This window comes from Dipodomys merriami, unplaced genomic scaffold (genome assembly GCF_024711535.1).
Source record: "Dipodomys merriami isolate MVZ:Mamm:240054 unplaced genomic scaffold, mDipMer1.0.p SCAF_95, whole genome shotgun sequence".
NCBI lineage: Eukaryota > Metazoa > Chordata > Mammalia > Rodentia > Heteromyidae > Dipodomys > Dipodomys merriami.
In genome coordinates this window covers 4,613,646-4,623,599 of record NW_027206568.1, presented here as the reverse complement: position 1 = coordinate 4,623,599, position 9,954 = coordinate 4,613,646, and the positions used below count along the sequence as shown (strand labels likewise).

Genomic DNA, 9,954 nt, shown 5'->3' with positions numbered 1-9,954 from the left:
GAAAAGCTTTTTATTAATCTGAATTTTGGCTAATATTTGACTTCTTGCAGTATAAAGCTACCAGGGAAACTGGCTCAAGGAATGAAGAGAACCAATGGCAATTTTTTACCTGGTGGCAGGTAAGAAACAAACTTTGTATTAGGCCCTCTAACTGCATACGTTATTAAATGACTGAATTTAAAAAAGTGAAATGCTTCATTGTATTTTCTCAGAAGCTAATCAAAGATGACAAGTCCTATACAATTTGGAGACACAAAGTGGATGCTGAGTGACTAGAAATCAAATCAGGTGTGGAATTTTAGAAAGTTAGTAAATGGCACCATGGCTCTGGAAGCAGATACAAAGGAATGATGCTCTGGAGAGGAGGTAGGGACACTCTGTGATCGGCCCATGGACAGATGAGGGTTCCAGCTGGAGGTGGGATCTTTAATTCTATGGCTTATCTTCCAGTGCTCAAAACTCTGTCTTCATAAATGGTAATTTCAATAACTCGAAGTCCTCTCTCAATGGGGTCAGTCAGGAGGAGGCCTTGGGGAGCATATATCTTCTCATTCTGTTCTTGAATATATTTGGAGACTTTCTTCATTATGAGAACATTCTCATAATGGGTTTCCATACACAAGAAGATGGTATATGCTGTCAAACAAGCCAAAAAGCCTTCAAGATATGACTGGCCCCCAAGCTTCTCTGCTTCTGCATAAAGATTATTTAGAGTTTGAACTGTTTCTTCAACTTGCTGCCTATCAATCCTGTTCTCCAACTCTGCAGGAAACTTGGTCCGGAACTGACAGCGTGTGCCACTGCTGTAGTCGCACTGAATGAATACCTTCCTGGACACCGGCGCCTGCTGCAGCCTCATGGTGAGGACAGGACCCACCTCCCCACCTCCTAGGCCCTCCAGCTGCTGTCGCGCTGGGCCCCATCAATCCCTTTTTAAGATCAAGAGTCCAGAGTAAGTTTTGGAAAAACGAGGCAAAATAGATAAAATAATTATTTTAAAAAAATAAGCATAAAGAATAGTGCTAACAGGTGTGCAAGTGTTCAGGCTGCATCTGTTGGAGATGGTTACAAGATTAAGCCTTTTGTGTTTGTTTACAAAAATATATGGTTAGTAAAAAAAAATGTCATTTTGGTAAATTATCCTGGGCTATTGGCTAAACAGTCTTAATATACAACAGGGCCAAAGCCTCCCAAGTCTATGCAATGTATCCTTAACCAGTCTGTGTAGGAATTTGCAGTCCAGCATGAGCTGTGACAGTACCTTGGAGCCACTGAGAGACCTGCTGCTGCAGCTGCACACCCTAATGGGTAAAGTTTGAAGACCAGCTGACAGTCACCTGGAAGAAATCTATATCATCACTCAGACCACCTCCACCATGGAAAAGTAGTCTGAACTCCTTCCGGGTTCAATCACTTGAGACTCAACCCGGTTAAAAGCTGCTAAAACTAAGATCTTGTGGGACATTATTTTGGGTGATATCCAAAAACCCTCTCTATTCCCACAGTAGATATTGGGAGAAAGGATATCACTGGCTTGCTTGCCATAGGCACTTCAGTGCATAGTCACTGGAAATCTACTCTATACTCACAGCCTAGTTTGGCTCTGGTATGGTAATAATCTGAGTGTGTTATCAATGCAGGTAGTAAAAGGATAAGACACAGCTCTGCTCTTAGCTTTAAAATCTAGCAAAATTCTCCATCGCAGTGGTGTTTTGAGGCTGTTCTGAGATAACTTGGTTCCACAAGCAAGAGGAAAAAATGGGCAGTTTTACACTCTAGCCACAAAGAAGCTCGAGGAATTGTAAAGAAGAGCAGGGTAGTAAAGGAAACCTTGGGGGAAAAATTGGGAAAAAAATTGGTATCCTTTGGATAAAAAATAAATAAAAAAGGACGTCTTAAAATGTTTAAAAAATATAAGGACCTTTGGTACTGTTATTTTTTTACTCACAATTGGACCTTGTAAAAAAAGAGATCAGTGCAGTCCATCTCTTAGTTCTGAGATCCCAATACCAAACTGTAAATATAAAAGACTGTGCCAATTAGGGGACCATGATTGGTTCCCGCTGCTCTAGAAGAGGATGGACTGAAGATCTACAGAAACTGCATTTTAAGATTAAGTCAACAACCTGTAGCTGTGCTGCCCTGAGAATACCCTCAAAAGAGGAACAGTTCTCAAAAAACCGCAGGCTGCCACCAACCCTGCCCACCCTTAAGGAACAGACCAGTTGCCTAATTGTTCCATCAGAAAAATGGTAGTGCCATCAGGGTGGACTTAAAACCCCTGAAAATGTGAACTTGCTTGTTTGGAAACCCCCTGAACTTGTGAACTCGCTTGTGTGAAACTCCCTAAACTTGATTGTTTGATACTATAAAAGCTGTGCTAAGTTTTAATTTTGTACTCAGGAACTCTTAGCGTCACTGGTTACCGAGTGTGCAGAGAACCAAGCTCTAGCTTGCAATAAACGACTCTTTGCTGTTTGCATTGATCGTGGTCTCTGGTAGTCTGTGAGGGGGCATCTGAGATCTGGGCACTTCACCTAGGAATTAACTTAACCACAGAAGTGAAGGATCACTATGATAAAAAATTTAAAAACCTGAAAAAGGAAATCAAAACAGAACTTAGGAAGTGGAAAAACCTCCCATGATCCTGGATTAGAAGGATCAACATTGTGAAAATGGCAATACTTTCCAAAGCTATCTACAAATTCAATATGATACCTATGAATATTCCAGCCTTATTATTCAAGGAAATAGAAGAGTCAATCCAAAAATTCATATGGAACAATTAAAGACCCCGAATAGCAAAACTGATGCTTAACAAAAAGAACTGTGTTGGAGGAATATCAATACCAAATTGCAAACTCTACTACAAAGCCATATTAAACAAAAGAACTTAGTAGTGGCACAAGAACAGACTTCAGAACAAATGGAAGATAATTGAAAACCCAGAAATGGACCCACAGCTCTATAGCCATCTAATCTTCCATAATGGAGGTAAAAATTAGGATGGAAGAAAGACAGCCTCTTCAGTAAATGGTGCTGGCAAAATTGGTTAACAACTTGTAGAAAATAAAACCTATATCCTTCGATATCACCCTTCACCAGAATCAACTCCCAATGGATAAAAATCCTCAGAGTCAAAGGAGACACTCTGCATTAATGTTCATCAACGAGATGGGTCTATAGTTCTCCTTCTTTTATGAGTCCCTGCTTGGTTTTGGGATGAGGGTTATGATGGATTCATAGAATGTGTTTGGTAGTGAACATTCTCTTTCAATTTCATTGAAGAGTTGGAGGAGTATTGGTGTGAGCTCTGCTTTGAAGGCCTTGTAGAATTCCGCTGTAAACCCATCTGGTCATGGACTTTTCTTAGCTTAGAGGTCTCTTATTCCTGTTACTATTTCAATGCTTGATATGGGCCTGTTAAGCTGGTTTAACTCAACTTGGTTTAGTTTTGGCTTGTCAATATTTACTAGGAAAAGATCCATTTCGGTCAAGTTCTCAAACTTATGAGCATAAAGTTTTGAGAAGTATTCCCTTATAATGTTCTGAATTTTGATTGTTTCCGTGGTGATGTTTCCATTCTCATCTCTGAGTTTATTAATTTGGATGTGTTCTCTTCTTTTTCTGATAAGATTTGCTAAGGGTCTGTCAATTTTGTTAATTTTTTCGAAGAACCAACTCTTTGTTTTGTTGATTCTTTCTATAGTTTTTTGGATTCTATTTCATTTAATTCTGATTTAATTTTAATTATTTCTTTCTGTCTACTGCATTGGGGTTTATCTTGCTGCTCTTTTTCAAGGAGGTTCAGATGTCTCATTAAATTGTTGGTTTCAGATCTCTCCAATTTGTTGATGTAGGAGCTCAGAGCTATAAACTTGCCTCTGAGTACTGCCTTTGCTCTGTCCGAGAGGAGCTGGTAATTTGTGTGCTAATTTTTGTTGAATAGGATGAATATTTGAATTTCCTTTCTAATCTCTTCCATGACCCACTTGTGATTCAGCAGTGTGTTGTTCAGCCTCCATGTGTTACTGGACTTTCTTTGGAGGCTTTTGCTGTTGAGTTCTAATTTTATTCCCTTGTGGTCAGAGAGAATGCAAGGTATAACTTCAATGTTTCTGAATTTCGACATGTTTGCTTTGTGGCCTAAAATGTGGTCTGATTTAGAAAATGTTCCATGTGCTGCTCAGAAGAACGTGTATTCTGATGCTGCTGGGTGAAATATTTGGTAGATATCTGTTAATTCTAGTTGATCTATGCAGTTGTTTAGATATGCAGTTTCTCTGTTGAGTTTTTGCCGAGTTGATCTATCTAGTGGGGAGAGTGGTGTGTTAAAATCCCCAACAATTAATGTCTTTGGATCTATATGGGATTTGAGGGAAAGTAGTGTTTCTTGGATAAATTTGGGTGCTCCATTGTTTGGCGAATAGATATTTAGAATTCTAATATCCTCCTGAAGGAAAGATTCCTTAATTAGTATGTAGCAACCTTCTTTGTATTTTCTCACGAATTTTAGTTTGAAGTCTATTTTATCTGATATTAGGATTGCAACACCCGCCTGTGTATGGGGGCCATTTGCTTGATAGATTTTGCTGCAGCCTTTAACATTGAAAATGTGTTTGTTTTTACGGGCAAGATGTGACTCCTGAAGCATCTGCATGGCAAAGGACATAGCTAGCAAGATCAATAGAAAACCCACGGATTGGGAGAAGATCTTCACTAGCCATAGAATGGTCCACCGTCTCATATCTAAAATATACCTGGACCTCAAAAAATTAAATCCCACAACAACAAATCCGCAAAGGAACAACTTCCCAATTAATACGTGGGCTAAAGGATTAAAGAGACACTTCTCTGAAGAAGCAAGAAGGATGCCCTATAGACACATGAAGAAATGCTCACTTTCCCAAGCCATAAAGGAAGTGCAAATCAAAACAACATGGAGATACCACCTCACTCCAGTTAGAATGGCTAAAATCAAGAACTGTAATAACAACAGATGCTGGAGGGGATGTGGGCTGAAGGGATCTTTACTGCATTGTTTGTGGGAGTGTAAATTTGTTCAACCACTTTGGAAAGTAGTATGGAGTTTCTTCAAAAGACTCCACACAGAGCTCCCCTATGACCCAGCAATCCCATATTTGGGCATTTACCCAAATGATCACAAACAAGACCACACTAAATCTAGGAGCAAAACTGTGTTTATTGCAACATTATTTACCATATCTAAGATACGGAACCAACCCAGAAGCCCCTCAGTAGATGAATGGTCAAGAAAATGTGGTATATATACACAATGAAATTCTATGCCTCCATCAGAAAGAATGGCATGGCCTCATTTTTTAGGAAATGGAAAGACTTGGAAAAAATTATATTGAGTGAAGTAATCTAGGCCCAAAGAAACATAGTTCTCATGGTTCCCCTTATTTGCAATATCTAGTATATGTCTGAGAGAAGCAGAAAAGTTCAGATAAATAAATTTTAGGCTAAATAAACCCCAAGATAAGGATTCAAATGGTTTTTCTTCCTTGCGATTATTTTTAACATATATATAAGATGATTTTTTTGGTTGCTTTGTACAGCCCTACTGCACGGTATAACCCCTGTTCTCCCTGTATTTGATGTTGGTATACTTTGTGGATGGGAAGTGAAAAGGAAAATTGTTTAAATAGGGATACAGGGGGACCAATTGCAACAATGAGATTTACAACACATTAAGTCAAAAAATTAACCTAACAACTTTGACTGAGGGGCAGGGGGTGGGCGAGGGTGGTGGGGATGGGCGTGGAGGTGTGTCGTGGGGGAGGGGGTGATGGCAAGGGATGGGAAGGGGAAACAATGGAGGAGGCAACAATGCTTGATAAGAAAAGTACTCCTGGGCTGGAAAGTTTGCTCAGTGGTAGAGTGCTTGCCTTGCATGCATGAGACCCTCGGTTAGATTCCTCAGCACCATATAAGCAAAAAGAAAAAAAAGCGGAAAGTGGCACTGTGGCTCAATTCGTAGAGCATTAGCCTTGAGATGAAGGGTTGAGGGACAGCACCCAGGCCCATAGTTCAGGCCCCATTCCTGGACACCCCCCCCCAAAAAAATGAATGCATTTATTACCTTGTCCATGTAATTGTATACCCTCTCTGCACTATTTCCACAATTTAAAAAAGGCATAATCTTTAACTTCCAAGTTAAAAAGAGACCAATAGCATACCCCCACTTAATTTAGGTTCTTGAAAAAATATTTACTTGGCTTTTTCCCACTTTAATGCTCCAAAATCAATGAAAATTTTAAGAAAATTAATATGATTGTCATTACTTCAATCAGAACACTAACTGTGATGTGCCCTCTTTTTCTCACTTTGCTCTTGGAAAATACTCCTTAAATTGATGATATGTGGTTGATTTGAGAGTCAGAGTTAGAGGCTTCTACTTGTATGATTATCCCAGAATGGTTTAAAGTAGTTTTTTTTTTCCCCTATGTTATCGAACTACATTGCCTGGCTGTACTTTGAACACACCCTCACACCTGAGCACATTATTTGAAATTGCACTTCAGCATTTCCTTGGCACATTCTTCTTTATTCCTTTTTCTTCTTTTCCACTTTCGTTCTGAGTTCACAGTTGCTCTATTTCCATTTCATCTGTACAAACTGCTAAGAACATTTTTCACGTACCACTTCTTGTTTGCACATGTCCAGTCTATGTAAGAAGGTACTTTCTCCATGTTAAGCAATAGGGTCATACTCACTATCTGAAGGGGAAAGTTCAACAGTGTAACCTTATGCCCACATTAGCGGGTGTACAATTTAAAGCATTTGGAGGCAAACAGACATATTATAATTGAAAGGCTCCTTAGGGACATTTTCTTGGAGCACATTAGATTACCCACGAGAACTATAAATATCCACAAACTTTGGAGCTAATTAGTAAGTATCCAAATTAAAACTAGATCCTGAATGCTGTGTTAATACAAGTCACCATTGTATTATTGTTGCATTAGAATCCTTCCCTACTTGCCAATGTATATGAAAAAAAGAAAGAAAGGCATTAGAGCAAAATGCCTTATCTTTTTAGGCATTTAATCCTAGTAGTGAGGGTACTGTCTGAACTCTTCCATTCAATAAAAGTTTGAAATTTATAAGTGCACTTCCTACATATAAGATTTTGTGGGAAGTAGTGCTGTGGCTCAAGTGGTAGAGCGCTCGCCTTGTGCTGCAGAGCACAGGGACAGCGCCCAGGCCCAGAGTTCAAGCCCTACGATCGACAAAAAAAAAAAAAAGAATTTGTGGAAAGTTGATTGGCAGGGTTATTTCAGAATGGAAATATCCCTGAAAAGAACTAGATTGAAATACAGTATTTGGCAATTATGATGACTCAGTGGCTAAAGAAGAATCAATTTGAGGTGTCTTGAGTAACATTAGTATATTTTCAACCTAATATTTGGTGTTACTTGTCCTACATTTTTAATGGATAGTCTGATAAGATATCTAAACATATATACAGATATTTCAATGAAATCCCAAATTGATGTGGATACATGGGTAACTCATTGGAACTGTAGGACAAATGAGTCCTGTCTGTGTTTTAGTTCAATCTATAATCTCCTGGCTAAAAAAGGCTTCAAAACTATTAACAGAATACATCTAATTAAAGTTCATGTCAGTTACATCAGTATAATTCTTCTAAGGATAGGATAAAAGCATTTGTTCCCAACATTTAAAATCAACAGGATCTCTTGAATTCCTGGATCCAGAATTTTATGGCTTCAAATTCATATCTCAAAATTTCATCAATATGACATATCTCTACCATTTTACCAAAACTCTGTTCTCATTGAACTTGTCTCTGCCCTTTTAATTTTCAAATCCAAATAGCATATTTCCTTCAATACCTCTGTAAGAGTTTTGACCTTTTCTTCTGGCAAATTCTTTCCTTTCTTTACTTGTATAAATCTGTGTTTATTACTTTCTTGTTTCCTTCTTTATCTCTTTGTTCCAATCTTGTCCACACTGGTGCTCATATTGCTCGCACTTGTGTCAGAACTTTCCTTTTCCTCTTCCCTTTAATAATGCCCCCGATTTTATTATTCTTTTTCATATTCATGGTCATGAATATTTTGATGGTGTCTAAACAGACCTATCTTTGCAACAGTTTAATATAAACTCAGAACTCTCAGTGAGTTTTTTCCCCTAAATCCATCATTTCCTTCTGTAATCTTTATCACCAAGAATATCACTAACACAGTTGCCAGGCCATGGCTGTAGAACACTTTAGATTTATTCTTACCCATCTACTCCCTCCCATTAGATTAGATGAATGATCAAGATTTTCTCAGTTTCTGTCACTAATATGATTTCTATGTACTCCTTTTTATACCCCTGACACCAGCCTGTTTCATGTAATCATCACTGGTCACCTAATATTAAACAACCTTTAACAAGTATGTTTTTGCCCCATAGTTTTTTTCATACTGGTCCTCTCCACCACCAAATTACTACTCCTTATAAGCACACAGAGTGAAGAGCTCAGACACAAATTCTAGTATCATTATTTATTCATTACATTGACTGTTGGCCTTACATTTCTTATCTGTAAATGGATGTAATCTACCAGAAATATTGAAGAATGTATTTATTGACTTCTAGAGCAAGAAAAAAGAAAGTGAAGAGTCCTTACATTTTCCACCTTAGCTTACAAATAAGAAAAGAGTCAAATCCAGGTTTTTGGTATAAAATCTCAAATTTTTTCATGCAGAAATAAAAATAAATTTTACCTCCTGGCTCTAAGGCCTGTGTTCTTTTAAGGCAACTACAGATATGTAAGTGTTATTATGTAAATTGTGTCATGTGTTTACAGATGTATTGAAGAACATACTGTTAATATGTCTAAGGCGTTGGGGTCCCGGGTAAGGGTCACAAAATCACCAGGACACAGGGGATGCAGAGTGCAAACAGCAATTGCCACTGAATGCTGTGCTTTATTGTTAGTGGGTATTTAAAGACAAGCAAGCATTATCTTTGCCAAGATTTAGTCAGGAGACATTCACAAAAAATTCCAACAGGTACATTTTACTTAATCTATGAGACAATGACTTGGTATATTATTATCTAAACTATTTTAGAGAAAGCTGAAACCACTTCCCCAATCTCAGGAAAATGCTTAACCAGCTGATCATCTATGTTTAAGCAAGCAGAAGAGCTACTTCCTTAGCTCCCAGGAGTCTGTGACATGTGTTTTGAGATAGGGAGATAGAACATGTTCCCTCTCAAGCCCGGCATGCCAAGAGCTTTCCATATACACAAACATAGTCCTCAGATAATCCTGAGGCTGGAGCCTGCATCATTCTGCCCTTTTAACATAGACCCTAAGTCTTCATAGAAAACATTGATATTGAATAGTATCTATATGGGAATGTTATTTGAACTAATCACACTTAGTCCATCTAAATTTCTCTTTTGTTTTATTTGTTGTCAAGTGTTCTTCATAAATTTATGCACAGATTTTCTCCAGTGGACTGGAGAGAAACTAAAACTGACCACGGATTTCTGTCTAATGAGTGAACATGCTTGAGGCATTTGTTGTTACCTTCTAGGGATATACAACTAAGCCAATGGCTGTTTGGGTAATGAAAGGCTTTCTCCTAAGTTCTCAAGGTTAGAACAAACAAGATCAGTTGATAACAGAAAGCACTCAACATATTATGTTTTATCTACGTGGAATAATCAACATTTGTAAATAAATGATTTTATTTATAAAAAATCAATACCACGATGAAAAGTGAATATACATTAGACAGACTGCAAGAATGACATTAGGGTTTTTACTCTCTCACCAGTTTATGTGATTGTGTTTCTTGATATTGAAACTCTCCTCTTGTTATTGTATGTAATCCAATGCTGTTTATAACTATGTATTCAATGTGGGAAAGCTAGCTGCAAAGATGGCTAATAATTTTTCCTTTT

General features: G+C 38.0%; 1 pseudogene; it reads right to left on the bottom strand.

The window, feature by feature from the left end:
* Positions 1-315: 315 nt before the first annotated feature.
* On the bottom strand, positions 316-859 carry LOC138821884 (golgin subfamily A member 7 pseudogene; annotated as a pseudogene).
* Positions 860-9,954: the final 9,095 nt, after the last annotated feature.